At 40.6% G+C, this 15,443-nt stretch overlaps 1 long non-coding RNA gene across 1 annotated transcript; it reads left to right on the forward strand.

Annotated features, from left to right (window-relative positions):
• The first annotated feature begins 804 nt into the window (after positions 1-804).
• Positions 805-12,449, forward strand: LOC120239850. The gene is made up of 4 exons (XR_005530525.1): positions 805-934; positions 3,539-3,602; positions 8,152-8,250; positions 10,940-12,449. It is a non-coding gene; the product is annotated as an uncharacterized LOC120239850 (long non-coding RNA).
• Positions 12,450-15,443: the final 2,994 nt, after the last annotated feature.

A 15,443-nucleotide genomic window follows, 5' to 3' on the forward strand; every position in this document is an offset into this window, starting at 1 on the left:
TATGTAATTACATACACACACACACACACACACACAACTTCTCTATAGAATAACAATTATGTCTCAAGTGCACCAAAGTTCAGCTCATGGAAAAAACTGAAACATCAGCTGTCCTCAGTAAGAACTGATCCCTGAATGTCAAAGCCCCAAGCAAGTCTGACTTGTGCATTCTAGATAAAGGCGGCAAGGAACAGTTAGCCTTGTCAAAAGGCCATCGGCCCCCAAGGTGTTCATAGTAGTACGGAGATACCCTTCTAACCTTTCACTGCTTTGACCCAGACGTCTTGGAAACTTTCCTGCACGAAGGAGGCTTCGAGCAAAAGCAAAATTTCCCGGCACTGACCAGGCCTCTAGGCAGCAAGAAAAAAAAAAAAAAAAAGATTCAGAAAGGATTGAGCGCCTACGGTAGCTGAGGAGGGACATGCGGAGCTGCCCGCTGCACGTTGATGGGATTCTGCGGCCGTTCAGCGGGCCTGAGAAGTTGAGGCCGCTCAGTGGTACAGGGCTTTGTCAGACAAGCAGCGAAATAAGGGGGCTTGACAACTTATGCAGGTCGTTCTAGCTTGCAAGCCCAAGATGTGCGGCTTCCTGGAGTTCGGGGTCCTCAAAATCGTCTGTAAAAGATATGCCGGCCTCTCCCTCTGCTGTGCTCTTATTGGGCGGCGGGGACAATGAACCCCTCATGCTCGAGCCGAGTCAGCGAGATGCCGAGCTCCTGGACAAATACTTCCCCAGCATGTGCGAGATGGACCTCGTGCTTAACTCTGAGACAGTCTGCTTCCTCTAACATGAGAGGGAAGAGGTCCAGGACAGCTTCGAGAAGCGTGTGCTGGAGTCTGTGACTGACGCAGGAGGGGTGGCCGCTCAGCATCGGAGACATCTGGGGTAGTCCCGCAGCTTTCAGAGATGTGGGGAGATGGCGGAGAGGCAGGACGTGAGTGGCTGCTTCTTGTATGTCTCTCCAAGGGCCCTTAAAAAATAATTTATTGGGGGGGGGGAGACAGTATCCCAAGTAGGTTCCTTGCGGCCATCACAGAGCCCCTTCAGGGCTGGATCTCACCAACCCTGAGATCAGGACCTGAGCCAAATTCAAGAATTGGATGCTTACCTGATGGAGTCACCCGGGCACTGCTCCCAGTACTCTTTTCTTGGTGGGACCCAGCTGTCTGTCTTCTGCTGCCTCGCCTTTCAAAGTGAGCTGTGGGCTCAGGACCCTCAAACATTCCCTCCCTCTACTTCCCACTTCTTGTTTCCCCCTTTCCCATTATCGGGAAATTATGACCAAAACAGCTGCTATTTGGCTTTCATTCCCTGACTTTGAAGTGTTATCATCATTCCAAATCTCCTCCCCTCCCGAAACACTGACTACATAAATATGTCAGGTTAAAAGAAAAAGGTTTTAGAGGTTTTCTCTTCTTCTTGGCCAGTATCTTACCTCCACCTCTCCCCTGACTGGAAAGGGGCTTCTGTGAAGTGAGAAGGAATTCCTTTTTCCACATCTGCCTCCCCAACTTCCTTTTTGGATGTAGTGGGGTCTCTGTCCAGTGCCAGGGGAAGAACAATACAGTTAAATTTTTTCTAATCTTGACACTTTGTGGGAAGGAAGGGTTGGAGGAAGGGCAGACTTTATGGGAGACTTGGCCTGTCCCCCCTTCACTCCATGTTCTGAGTGAGGCAGTAGCTTAGTGAGTGGAGCGAGGAAGTGTCTGACCTTATTTCCTTCCCTCCCAAAGAAAAGGAAAGAGATTTTGGGGGGGTGGGGGGGGTAAAATGTTTAATTTAAAGGGCATCACTTGGGAATGCCATCAGAGCCTCTTTCAATTCTTCGTAATAATCTAAATCTCCTAAAGCTGGAATCCGATATACTTTCTATTTATCCTTATACAGATGAAAGTAAATTCAGACTATACAAAATTGTGCCCTTGGATTAAATATTACTTCACCATTTTAACCCCACTTTTCTGCCACCTTATACTTTCAGTAGCAGTCTCTAAATATTTTTCGATGTCAGAACCTTAAAAGACCATATATTTCTTACATGCAAAAGCAATACTTTTCACAGTTTAAAGTCTGACTCTTGTCACAATGTCAGCACGTTGTAAGGAACACAATATTAATTAACGTTTCTTCATACCGGAGGAGGCTTTCTTCCTCTCATGTAGAACAAACGGGCCTTCCTACACAATACTGCTTTTACTGTATATCTAGTCTTTTTATTTGTTTTTTTTTTACTTTGTCAGAAGTGTAATGTGATTTGTATAGGAATAAAACATGCAGAGTTTGATTAGGATTTTTAGCCTGGCTCTGCTACTTCTTATCTTACCTTTTTTAAAAAAAAATTAATGTTTTTTTTATTTATTTCTGAGAGAGAGAGAGACAGCGTGAGCAGGGGAAGGTCAGAGAGAGAGGAAGATAAAGAATGTGAAGCAGGCTCTGAGCTGACTGTCAACACACAGCCCCATGCGGGGCTTAAAACCAAGAACCATGAGATTCATGACCTGAGTGGAAGTTGGACGCTTAACTGACTGAGCCACCCAGGTGCCCCTACTTCTTACCTAATCTTAAACAAATTAATTAAATGATTTCACCTTCATATTCCTCATATATAAGATGGGATAGTAATATCATTTCATAAGATTGCATTTGTGTTGTAAAGTATATTTAAATTAATCAACACAATGCCAGGAACATAATATAAGTAACATAAGGTACATAATTAACAGAAATTACATAAGCAACATAATTTACCAAATTTTTACCTTCTATTTTCTGTCTCAAAATAAGTTATATAAGTTATAGCTTATATTAAGTTATACCCTCAATGTCTTCATAATGTCAGTGATAAATATTTATTTACTTCTTATTTTATTCATGTAGTGTGGTCCTCCAAGTTCAAGACATAAGTTGACTGATCAGTCTACTTTAAGCCAAAACATACTGAACATTCAGTGCTATCTAGCCAGTTTTATATCCCTTCCTGTTTCTCCTCAATTTAAACTTCTTAACTATAGTTAAATTTACGCAAACATGTCCAAACCTTGTAACCTTCCATTTCTGCCTCTAGCTTTCTATTCTTCTCAGTCCTCCTCATATTTTTGAAAGAGTGTCTCTATACACTGTGTACTATTGCTACTTCTATCCAGGACTTTGCTGGTTATTTCTGAATTAGTGCAATAAATTTCTACCTGCCATACATGCTCCTAACTCACTCCATTGTCCACACTAATGGCAAGTAATACTTTTAATCAATCAAAAATAAAAGTCCCGTAGTTAATTTTTTTGCCTGACTCCTATGAAAACTCCAAACATCTTCACACTAAACACCAAACGCTTTTCCAATCTAAAGTCTATCTTTCACTGTTAACCATGGCATTGACTACCACTTCTCTATTACAGTGAGGGGCTCTAAGTGCAGTGGCTCCCAGGCTTCCTGCATTCATGTGTGCCTGTATGTGCCTGAGACACTGCTTCTGCATTTCTTTGTTGCTCACTTCTACTAGAACTCTGTAACTCACCACATATGTTACTTCTTCTCTAGTGCTTCTTCCACAATATTCCTGATCTCCTATGTGCCTTACTCTCTTGTGGCATCAGACACAATGGTATGTATTGATATTATATTTTTGCTCCCTTGATAGACTAGAACTCCTTGATGGAAGAACTAACTAGAATATTGTCTGGCACATATAACACCAAAACTAATCCTGGCCTCCTTTTCCTACCACTACACTCATGACTACTAGTAGAATTTTTTTTTTTCTAGGAGAGAGAGAGAGAGAGAGAGACAGCGTGAAGAGGGGAGGGTCAGAGAGAGAGGGAGACACAGACTCCGAAATAGGCTCCAGGCTCTGAACTGGCAGTCAGCACAGAGCCCAACGCGGGGCTCGAACCCACGAACTGCGAGATCATGACCTAAGCGAAAGTCGGACGCTTAACCGACTAAGCCACCCAGGCGCCCCAACTACTAGTAGAATTAATAGGTAAAATGTGCTGAGATTACTATGTGCCGTACATCATTCTGACTTCTTTTCATCCATTTATGCCTCACTCTGACACTCTATATCAGGTACTATAACTGTCCCCATTTGACATATGAGGAAATGGAGACATGGAGACAAAAAAAAAGTTGAAATCATTTGCCCATGGGCACAGAACTAGTAAGTAGCATATCCAAAAGTCAAGTTGAAATAGTTTGATTTTGGAGCTTCAGAATTGGTCACTTAACCACTATAAATTACTGCTCATAACTGCTCCATTAACTTCTCTGAATAAATGGTTTTCCAGAATTGTAAATATGGTTGAAATAATCTATATCTTTGAGAACACGCTTCAGTAATGTAAAGTATTATCTTGTTTTAAGTTAAATTAGTTTCATAATAAGTTATAGGTTAAAAATGTCAAATAGAAATTTGAACAGTGATATAGAGAATGCTGTTAATGAAGATAACTGCAGTGTATGGATTTCATCTCCAAATACTTGTCCTAATATTTCAGAAAGCTAAATTAGTGATAAGAAAATATGCTACATTATAAGGGTAAAGTAGAAAATTAATAGTGCTCATCTGAGGTGGGTTGGGGGGGAAGCCTCACAGAGGAGATCATAGTTAGCCCAGGAATATGTAATAAACATATCAGGGAGAAAAAGCAAACAAGCAATTCAAGTTGACTAAAGTACATGAATAGATAAAAGGGTGCTATGAAAACAGATTCAATGTATAAGGAAGAGAAACTTGGCATGTTGAAAATACTGAAGGTGTCAAAAAGAATGATGGATAGTCCTAGAATAATAGAGAAAGATAGGTTTGGGGATAAATTATGAAGAGTCTTCCTAAAGACTCTACTAAGGAATCTGTTCTATAGTTTGCAGGAAACAAAAGTGAAAAGATTTTCTTTTTTTTTTATTTTTTAGTGTTTATTTACTTTTTGAGAGAGAGAGAAAGAGTTTCAAGCGGGGGAGGGGCAAAGAGAGAGGGGAGACAGAATCTGAAGCAGGCTTCAGGCTCTGAGCTGTCAGCACAGAGCTCGATGGGGGGTTCAAACGCTCAAACTCGGAGATTATGAGATCACAACCTGAGCTGAAGTTGGTCTCTCAACAGACTGAGCCACCCAGGTGCCCCAAGAGAAAGGGTTTTCAACCAGTCTTTATTCACTGTTTTGCAAATAACTAGTTTACTATATAAAGCAGATACTTATACAAGGAAAATAAATGAATCTAACAATCATTGTCAACACCTTAGGGTATGAAGTATATATGTGTGGTAGTTATGAATCAGAGTTCATAATCTCTATTATTAAGAAATATAACTTTATTTTCTAATAAGCTAAAATGACTTCTATTTTTATGCCCCATTCTGCCAGAATGACAGGAATTCAGTTACAGTCATGGGTTTTAAACTCTTCCTGGAATCATGACTAACCTCTAAAGTTTTAAAAGATAACTAAGCATGAGGCAATTTGATCCTCTACCACTATTTTATAAAGTGCTTCTCAGTCTACACTCAAGCCTGGAACCCTACCATATCCTTTTATCTTCCTGAATTTCTACCTTTGGCCCTTACTAAGATTATAATTAAAAATGTAATTATGTAAACTTCTCTATCCTTCTGGACTATAATCTCCCTGAGATCTGAAGCAGAATTTGTCTGCCCATCACTGTGACCTTGTACTTAGCCCCAGTCATAGAGAGTTTTAATTGTTATATACATTTTTTAAAAAATTAATAAATGAATTAAATGAAACCTCAGTGGTCAAACTTTAAGCAAATTCTTCCAGATCAGTGGGAGATTATTTCAGGACTGAAGTAATTTAATTCCCATCTATTTACTTTAAAAAAAAAATATCTAAACCATTTATATGGTGAAATTTTATTGAAAAGGTACCTTTCCACAGAAACTGTGTCTTACGCATAAATGACTAAGACAAGAAATAACCTGAAGAAAGAGTGTCAGCCTCATTTATATAGCTGTGGAAATAAATGAAGATAATCCAAATGCGAAGAAACAGAACCTATTAATTCAGAGTTTGCTAAGGCAAAGGAATCAGCCATCGTTACTTGGCAAAGACTTAGAGGTAGTCAGGGCAATGAGAAAGCTTTATGGTGGAAAAAGAGATGACATCACATATATCCTTATTGAAGGTGGTTGGCCAGGGGAAGCTAGGGGCAGACTCACTAGAAGCTCAGCATCTTATGTGATTGGTTTGAGGAGCATATTTGGCTTTCTTTGCCTGGTCGTGAGTTAGAATGTTAGGGCAAAGATAGGGAAGCTGGTGGTCACTGACTGGGTTCTGACTGGGACTGAGTGCTTGCAGAGGTTGTGATCTGCTTTCCTGATTGGTTGCTATAGAGGTTGTTGGTCAGAGTTCTATTTTCATTTACTGCCTGGTCATTGTGCATGTTTATATTCAGTTTCTCACAGCTCAAAACATATTTTTAAGGCAGAATTAGCTGATAATGATATTCCAGTCATGCTTTGTACATTTTATATTTAGTCATCAACCCATTTCAAAAAATACTTATTAAACACCTATTTGCATTTGTTAACAGTGCTAGAGAGGAGGATACGATGGGGAGTGTGACAGGCACCGTAACCATCCCTACTTACACAGTTCTTACTAATCAGTTACACTGGTTCAAATCAGGACAGCTTCCTTCTTGTTTCATCCAGCTATGAAATCATATTAGATATTGTATTGAAAAAGTAAGGTTTTGTGCAAAGCTATTACATCAGCTGAGTTGCATTCAATGCAAGTAATTGAAAAAATCTGGTCAATAATGAGGAATTTGTAAGCATACAGAACTGAAACAGTCCTGAATCATTGCAGATTTCAAAATTTTTTTTAATGTTTTATTTATTTCTGAGAGAGAGAGAAAGACAGCGTGGGCAGGGAAGGGTCAGAGAGAGGGAGATACAAAATCTGAAGCAGGCTTCAGGCTCTGAGCTGTCAGCACAGAGCCCAACACAGGGCTCAAACCCCATAAACTGTGAGATTATGACCTGAGCCGAAGTCGGACTCTTAACCTACTAAGCCACCCAGGCACCCCACTTTTTTAATTTTTATTTTTAATGTTTTATTTTCATTGCAGGTTTCAAACATGTTTTGACCAGGGCTATGCTCCTGCTTTTCTGTACATTTTTAAAATTTTATTCTCCTATATTTGTCAGTTTCACATTCAAGGTGTCCTCAATCATATGGGTTAATGGCTAAAATAGTTTCATACCTCACATCTGTTGTTTATACCATAGAGAAGAAATGAAATTTGTTTCGTAACCAACTACACAAGAAAACTCCATGGATTGAATTCTAATCCTATATTAGTTTTCTATTGCTGCTACAACAAATTACTATAGTGTAGCGGCTTAAAAATAACACAAATTTAGTCTCTTACAGTTCTAGAAGTGTGAAATCAGTTTCTTGCGGCTAAAGTCAAGGTGTCCGCTGAACTGGTACCTTCTCAAAGCTCTAAGGACACAGTCTGTCTCTTTGCCTTATTCAGGTTTTAGTGGCTTCTTCTAGTGTTCGTTGTTCGTATTCCATGCCTTGTGGCACCTTTCTCCATCTCCAAGGTGTCCCATTCCAGATCTCTGCTTCTATCATCCTATAACCTTCTCCTTCCCTTCTGACTCCATCTCAGTACTTCTACTAAAAACCCATATGATTATACTCTGGACCCAAGGGAATAAATGCAGGATAACCTCCAATCCTTAATTTAATCACAAATGCCAAATTTCTTTTACTGTATACGATAACATTCACAGATTTGGGGAATAAGGCCACGCATGTCTTTGGGAGGCCAGTATTCAACCTACCACACATCTCCAGCCTTGCTTTGTGCTAAATGAGATAGGCATGGTTAAAATCAATCACTAGGGCAAGAGGATTGAGATTATAAAGCAAACTCGAATGTTAAGACTATAGTCAAACTTAACTGTATAGCTGCCCACCATGCACAGGGTGGATACACACTGGGAAGGCAACAACTCTTGTCCATTTCTGCTGTTCTCTGTAAAATTAATAATAAAAGAAACATCCCTGGCTATGCATGGATACCTAGGGTGAACCCCCACATAGAAAATTAGAGGGAAGCTGGGCACTGAACACAGTAAGAACAGAATGATTTCTAGAAAATATTCTGTATTACTACTTTTTAAGGAAGAAACATCTGTCTGAGTCTGAATAACAGAAGCAAGGAATTAAAAGTAAGAATGAAGTAAAGAAAAGAAAGCAACTGGAGGAGCTACCAGGAGATATGTAAGTATAGAAATGTTTTCCTAAATAGGTGTGTGGTTAGAGGGGTAATATAAATGTTGGAAGATGAGAGAAAATGTAATTAACTGCATGGTGTTGATCTCTCAGTATTTACTGCTTAAAGAAACTTGAGCCAATCAATGTCCTGAACTAGAAGACTAAGATAAAATACTTCATAAAAGAAATGGATTTTTAAGATTTTTACCACGTTTAAGTCTGGCCCTCAGTGCCTCTTAGTAACAGCTGTGATATTTGATTTTTCAAAGATAAACCATGTTTTAAAAGTCTAAAATCTTCAAAGATATTATGAGAATTTTGCTTTGATAGAAATAACAGTTTTGCCTCTCCCCACCTCTTACAAAATGTAAGGAGCATGAAGGAAGAATTTTGAAAGTCAAAGAGAAATCAGTAAAAACTGTGTAAAAACAGAAATAACACATTTTTTATTTATTCTGAGAGAGTGTGCAGGAGGAGCAGAGAAGGAGAGTGAGAGAGAGAATCCCAACCAGGGTCTGCATTGTTAGTGCAAAGCCCAAGGTGGGGCTCAAACTCACAATATGACCTGAGCCAAAATCAAGAGTGCGACACTTAACATCCTGAGATACCTAGGCACTCTGAAGAATAATACACTTTTAACTGCTATAGAAATGTATATGGAGAAATTTACTTAAAATGATTCTATAAATTATTAATTCAAAGTAATTATCTCAGACTCATTCAAAGCAAGCCATTTATTTATAGGGAAAAACAAATGATTTTTTTTCAGATAATTTAATGTCAAAATAAAGTTGCTTTAGTTTTCATTTAGGCTCAGTGAGAAAGAACTGTTATCCTATAGGCTAATGCAACCAATTCTCAAAAAAAAAAAAAAAACCCCACTAATCTTCAAAATTAATAAAATAATACTTTCTTCCCGAAAGTCCAACACTTGTTGAAAGCTTTATCTTTTTGATATTCACTCAGTGAATATTAACAGTTACCCAGGTCATAGTAAATGCTGTGGTTAAAGGGGCACTTTTCATGTGGGCACCCCATATGCCCAAGGGACAGACAGAATTTGCTGCTTCAACTTCCCCTTCTGAGTCTTACAGATACAAATGAATAAATTAGGTCAATTAACAAGAGAATCGGAAGAGAAGCCTGGGGAAGAATCAAGGGGTTCTTCCCAATTAGGTAGAAATCTGTAAGAGGTTATTTTAAGAAATAAAGCGGGTAAAGCAAATGTGACAGGAGTGAAACAAAGAGGAAACAGGAGGGGAAGAGTCATAGAACTCATGGGTAGAAATCTGGAGGTGGTTGTTAAGAAGTGGGAGAAATAAAATGGACATTGATGGGTTAAAACAGGTTAAAATACAGTACTACCAGAGCTTTGAGGTGCCAAAGGGATCCCCATTGGTCCCCCAACATTAAAGGGCCCCAAACACAGCTCTTCTTTTTTATCCCAATTTGAAGAAATTTTAAGAGTTGTAAGGTAGAGATTGCTATGAAAAATGCGTCCAGCTATCACTTAGGACAGTGATTAGGCTAATAAAGACAAAGACTGACAAAGGGCCAAGGCCCCTCTGCTCCTTACTGGGGGACCCAAGCCTATTGCACAGGAGTAGGTAAATCAGTCAGGAGTAGAGAATATGCCAGAATTCCTTAATACAGATGTTCCAACAACTGTGGTTCATCCTGACTTGAGCTACAATTGAACTGAGAGAATATAAAAAAAATATAATGGTTGATAGGATTATGAAATTCAGAATATTTAAGCAAGCTTTATGTAAAGAAATTGTGTCTCCTTTACCAGAATGCTTTTGGGGAATGAATATTATGTCTGGCTGTGGAATACTTCCCCTCTAGTATTATAAAACCAAAACCTGTAGATGAAGTCTTAATAGAGGCTACAGTTAGGAAATAGAAGAGCTATGTAAGAATAAAAGTTGGGGAACCTGGGTGGCCTAGTCGGTTAAGCGTCCGACTTCAGCTCAGGTCATGATCTCACGGTTCGTGGGTTCGAGCCCCGCGTCGGACTCTGCAGATAGCCAGCTCAGGGCCTGGAGACTGTTTCAGACTTTGTATCTCACTCTATCTCTGACCCTCCCCTGTTCATGCTGTCTCTCTCTCTCTCTCTCTCAGAAATAAATTAAAAAAATAAAATAAAATAAAAGTTGATGGAATTAAGGTAAAAAAATGTGTGGAGAATTGGTATGTTTGAGGCTTTAAGTGGTTGAAAGGGTTTTATGTGAAGTCTCTTTTACCTGATTTTACTGCAGAGATAGATATTGTATCTCACTGGGGAACATTTCCCCTACCTAGTGTTAAAAAATAGAAGGCTTGTAAATCTGTCATTCAGGCACTGTTAATTGGACATACTAAACGAGAACCAGTAAGACTGCCTGAGCGCACTCAGCGTAGAATACAAGTTGGAGTGCTGGGAGGGACAAATTCTGTGTGCTAGCCCTAGGCGAAACATAAACTGGGGCTTATGAGCACCTCTCAGAAATACTACCGGGGTTTTGGACTAGAGGATTTCTATTTGAGGGGCATTTACCACCTTGTTATTGAACATTATTAATTAAAGCTACCTCTGTGGAGCAGATATAAAGTGATCTTAAAATCTGAAGTAGCTATAATGTCTTGGATGATATCCTTAGGGGGACAGCAGTGGCCCCAAAACTCCACAATAAAATTCAAATGATTTATACAGGATCATGCTGCCTGGGGAATGCAAAGAAGAGATACTAGCAGGGAGCCTCTTTTCCCCCTTGGCCTGGCTCTGGAAGTGCCTGAGAAGCTGCTGAATTCTATTAGCATGGACAATGCCCTAAAGCAGCTCTCAACTGACCAACAAAGAAGTGGCAGTTCCAAGGTGAATGGACAACATCCAATATAGAAGGCTACCACTCTGAGTGAAGAAGGTAAAAACAAATCAGCTTGGTGGGCTTAACTGCATGCTGCTTTCCCCGCAGTGATAGAAGAATCGAAGAGTTGTAAAATCTCCTCTGTATGGGTTTTTACCAGGAGGTGCTCAATGGCCTAGTCATATGGACAGGCAGGAGGATAATGGAAAGAGGAGCACAGCCCTATGCAAATCACTGGGAATTTGAGGAGTACATTCAAGTAGGACAAGTTGATGCCCATCAGAAGAATCTTCTTCCAGATTCAGAAGGTGATTGGAATTAACAAGCATATATCCCTGTGTGCTTACCTAAGGTGGCCACCTGGATCCATGAAATGAGTGAAGCTGGTGATACTGCAGCAATTCAGAGATGGGCTGAATCTAAACATATCCCTCTTGCACCCTCTGAGACCAAAAATGCCAATAATAACTGTTCTGTCTACCAAGAGAGACAGAGACTGTCAATGTTCTGTGGCAGATCCGCTGGTAGAAAAAGGCCTTGATCACAGATGGCAAGTGAGATGGATACTGGTGTCACTGGGGAATACAAAAGAGTCCTGATAGGATTAGACACCTACTCTGCATTGGGCTTTCCTTCCTTCATGTAGATATAAATGCTGAGTATTATGAAAGATCCAGAACAGAAGATACTGTACCAGTTTGGATGGTGGACCATCATTTTTGCAGACCAGGGAACACATTTACAACCCATAATGGCCAGCAGTGGACAGAGATATCATCCTCAAAGTAATAGTTTTAAAAGATTTGGAATGGCCAATTAAAACATTGGCTGTCTAAAACAGGGAGATAAAATCATGAAGGGCTGGCACACATATCTTCATGAGTGTGTGCTCACACTGCACATCAACATGATTGGGGCTAAAGGAGTGTCCCCACTGGATAAATTTCCTCTGTGTTTCTCGTGGATCTGAAGAAGAGGAGGTGAGCGAGGAAGCTGGTGTTTTTTCTTTCCACATCACTGCAGCTTCTCCCCACGGCCCCTCACCCCCCGCCCACTTGATGCAGTGGTTGTGGGACCAGGACCACTACTACAAGGGCTGGGAGCAGGGGTGATTCCTAACCAAGAAACTGTAACTATTTTCAACCTTTTTGTCAGAATTTCTAAGGGCCTGATGGGGCAGGATGTACCTTCACTGTATCTGGCAAAATTGGGGTTAACCGTGAAGAGAACGCACTAGTTGTGCACCTGAGCAGCCTCTCCCTATCTGAATAGAAGTGAACTGGAGAGGCACCGGGATGGCTCGTTCACTTAAGTGTCAGACTCTTGATTTCAGCTCAGGTTATGATCTCACGGTTTGTGGGTTCGAGTCCCATGTCGTACTCACTCATGTGCACTCTCTCTCTCTCTCTCGCTCACCCTCCCTCTCAAATAAATGAATAAATAAACAAAAACTTTAAAAAACGAAAAAGAAACTGAACTGAAGAGAAGAAACTTGCTAGACTAGTGTTGCCATGTGCTTGCTACACAAGCACAGTGGCAAACCTAACATCCCATCCGAAGGTGGAAAAGTTTGAGTATACATGCAGAGAAGGAAAACTAGTAGCTGTGGGTAAAGGAGTGAATAAATAAATGGGTTATATAATGAGGTAAATCCAGGATGACACTAACACCTCAAAAGAGTCTCAGAGCAAGAGATGATAATATCTCTTAGGTCAATTATACCAGATGCTGAAAGGGGGAAGCCATATATTGCTGATACCACTCTTGCTTCTGTTATGCCCGAATCCCGAGTCCCCAGAGACCTCCAAGGAGCCGGTACCGATGCAAGAACAAAAGGGTCTTTATTACAAGCTCGAGCAGGGGCTCACCCGTCTCCCAGCACAGCAGCAGCAAGGTGAAGCCCCGAACAGTGGCGAGCAGGGTTTTTATGGGGAAAGGGCAGGGGTGTTACCATGCACACGTTGTACATTTTGCATCGTTACGTAAGCACCAATCATAATTGTGCAATGCCCATAGTAACAACATAGTAACAGTTTTGACCATTCAGTATCTGCTAGGCATCCATTACATTTGGCGGGACCCAAGCATGACCTTTGAGAGTCTTTTAAAATGACCAATTATGAGGTGGGCTCAGAGAATCTAGTGGGGCTCCTGCAAGTGGTGACTGATTGGCAAGTTTGTACAAAGTAACTACCTGCAGTTCCCAGCCCTGACTCGTCTCCAAGACCACAGGAATGTTACACATTTCTTTTGATTGGCAGATCCGAGGGCGGTCGAAGGGTGGCTTCAGCTGAGGCTTTTCCTGGAACTGGTACTACATGCACCCTGAGGTTGTTTCTAATGGAGGACTTAATTTCAGGCTCCTCACTTCTAGAACTGGACAAATAGTACAGCCTGCAAACTCAAACAATATTGCTCTGGGAGACATTATAAAATATGTTGATAAACTTGACCCACTATTAATTACTAAATAGAATGTAGCAGTGAGTCACACAGAGATTCGGGACACCGAGGCTTTTCTATCCAGAAAGCAGCTTTATTTGTGCCAGCATGGGCTCAACAGGCTAAGAACCAAAAGGTTGAACCCCTAGTGCAGTGAGGGTTGCCTATTATACAATTTGTGCTCCTTTGTGTCCCATATATGGTAACATACAGTCTGAATGGGAGGTCTGTGTTACAGAGTCATGAGGAATGTCACACATGTGCACACAGCCAGGTTGCCTTCCTTTGTCTTGAGGTTTTCACCACTTTCCTTAGCAAGGGGCTCTATCACCAAAATTCTGGTAATGTGCCAGTGTCTTTTGACTCTTATTTTTCAGGCTCTATCTACAGGTAGCCATAGATGAAGGGAAGAAAACAATAGTCAAACTAATATAAGAATATAAAATATTTGTAAAGGGTTTATAGAACAAATGAGTTGTTTCTTTAAATCTATCCCTACCCTACTCTGGCTTCTCCAAATGTTAGGCATATTTATGTAGTTACTGATGTGGGAAACAAAGGCAGATAGAAATAGGAGATAAAATGAAATTTCCTTATTATCTGTAGCCCATTGACAAATATTTGAGGCAGGCAGAGTTTCTCCAGGAACTTCCTACTGTCTTAATGTTAATGCTTTGCTAGAGGGGAAAACCACCTTAGCTTTACAATAGCTAGTCCTCCAGTATCCTGAGTCTTCTTTAGTATATGAAAATCCCTTTGGAACCTTCCCCTTGACTTTACCTCCCCCAACTCCATACTATATAATCAGTCTCTCCTTATGGTCTGGGGGCAGTGGGTCCTGTCCCCACGCTTTAATAAAATCACCTTTTTGCACTAAAGATGCCTCAAGAATTTTTTCTTGGTCGTCGGCCCCGCTTGGTCGTCGGCCCCTGGAACCCCCACCACTCCAAAAGCCTCATCTGATAGTATTGCTGTATCTGTTGTATAAATGATACACAGTAATACTCTGACAGGTACTACTGTTTTGCTATAAGGAATCTTTCTTTGAAGACCAGGTGGTGGACTTCAATATTATGACTTATAAAATATATATACTTGGTCATTCATAAGAGCAATGAGAGCATGTTTTGTTAAAATGTTTTGTCTCTTGCAGTCAGTTTCTCAAATCACTTCAGAGGCATAAAGTGAAATGAATGTCTTGTTATTCATAACAAGCCCTTATCATCACACCTGCATTTATATTAATGAGATGACTTTTGGAAAGTACCTAAGGATGGGGGCTGGTTGCCAGGGGAACCACCTGTGAATAGAGAATTGGAATTTTCAGTAACACTGCCCCCGCCCACAATTTCCCAGAAGGGGAGAGGTACCAGAGGTTGAATCAATCACCAATGGCCAATGATTTAATAATCATACTTATGTAAGAGACACCCCAGAAAAACCCAAAAGATTGAGTTTGGAGAGCCTCCAGGTTGATGAATATAGGTGGAGATTAGAGGAGACTGATTTGCTCAGAGTGCACGGAAGCTAGGCATGCTTCCCACATACCTTGCAGTGTGCCACTTTTCCCTCTGGCTGTTACTAGTTGTATCCTTTTATAAGAAACCGGTTATCTGTGAAGTGAAATGTTTCTCCGAGTTCTGTGAGCCAGTCTAGCAAATTAATCAAATCCAAGGAGGATCAATGGAAACGTCACTTATAGCAAGTCATAGCAAGTTGGTAAGAAATACAGGTAAGAACCTGGACTTGCAATTGGTACCCTGAATTGGAGGGAATTGTTGGAACCTTCAATCTGTAGCCAAATGGTCAGAGGTAGAGGTAACCTGAGCTTGAGATCGGCATCTATAATGGATGCCTATCTAGTGGAACTGAACCCCTTACCTATGGAATCTGATGCTATTTCTGGGT

Source organism: Hyaena hyaena, unplaced genomic scaffold, assembly GCF_003009895.1.
Source record: "Hyaena hyaena isolate Hyena2069 unplaced genomic scaffold, ASM300989v1 scaffold_239, whole genome shotgun sequence".
NCBI lineage: Eukaryota > Metazoa > Chordata > Mammalia > Carnivora > Hyaenidae > Hyaena > Hyaena hyaena.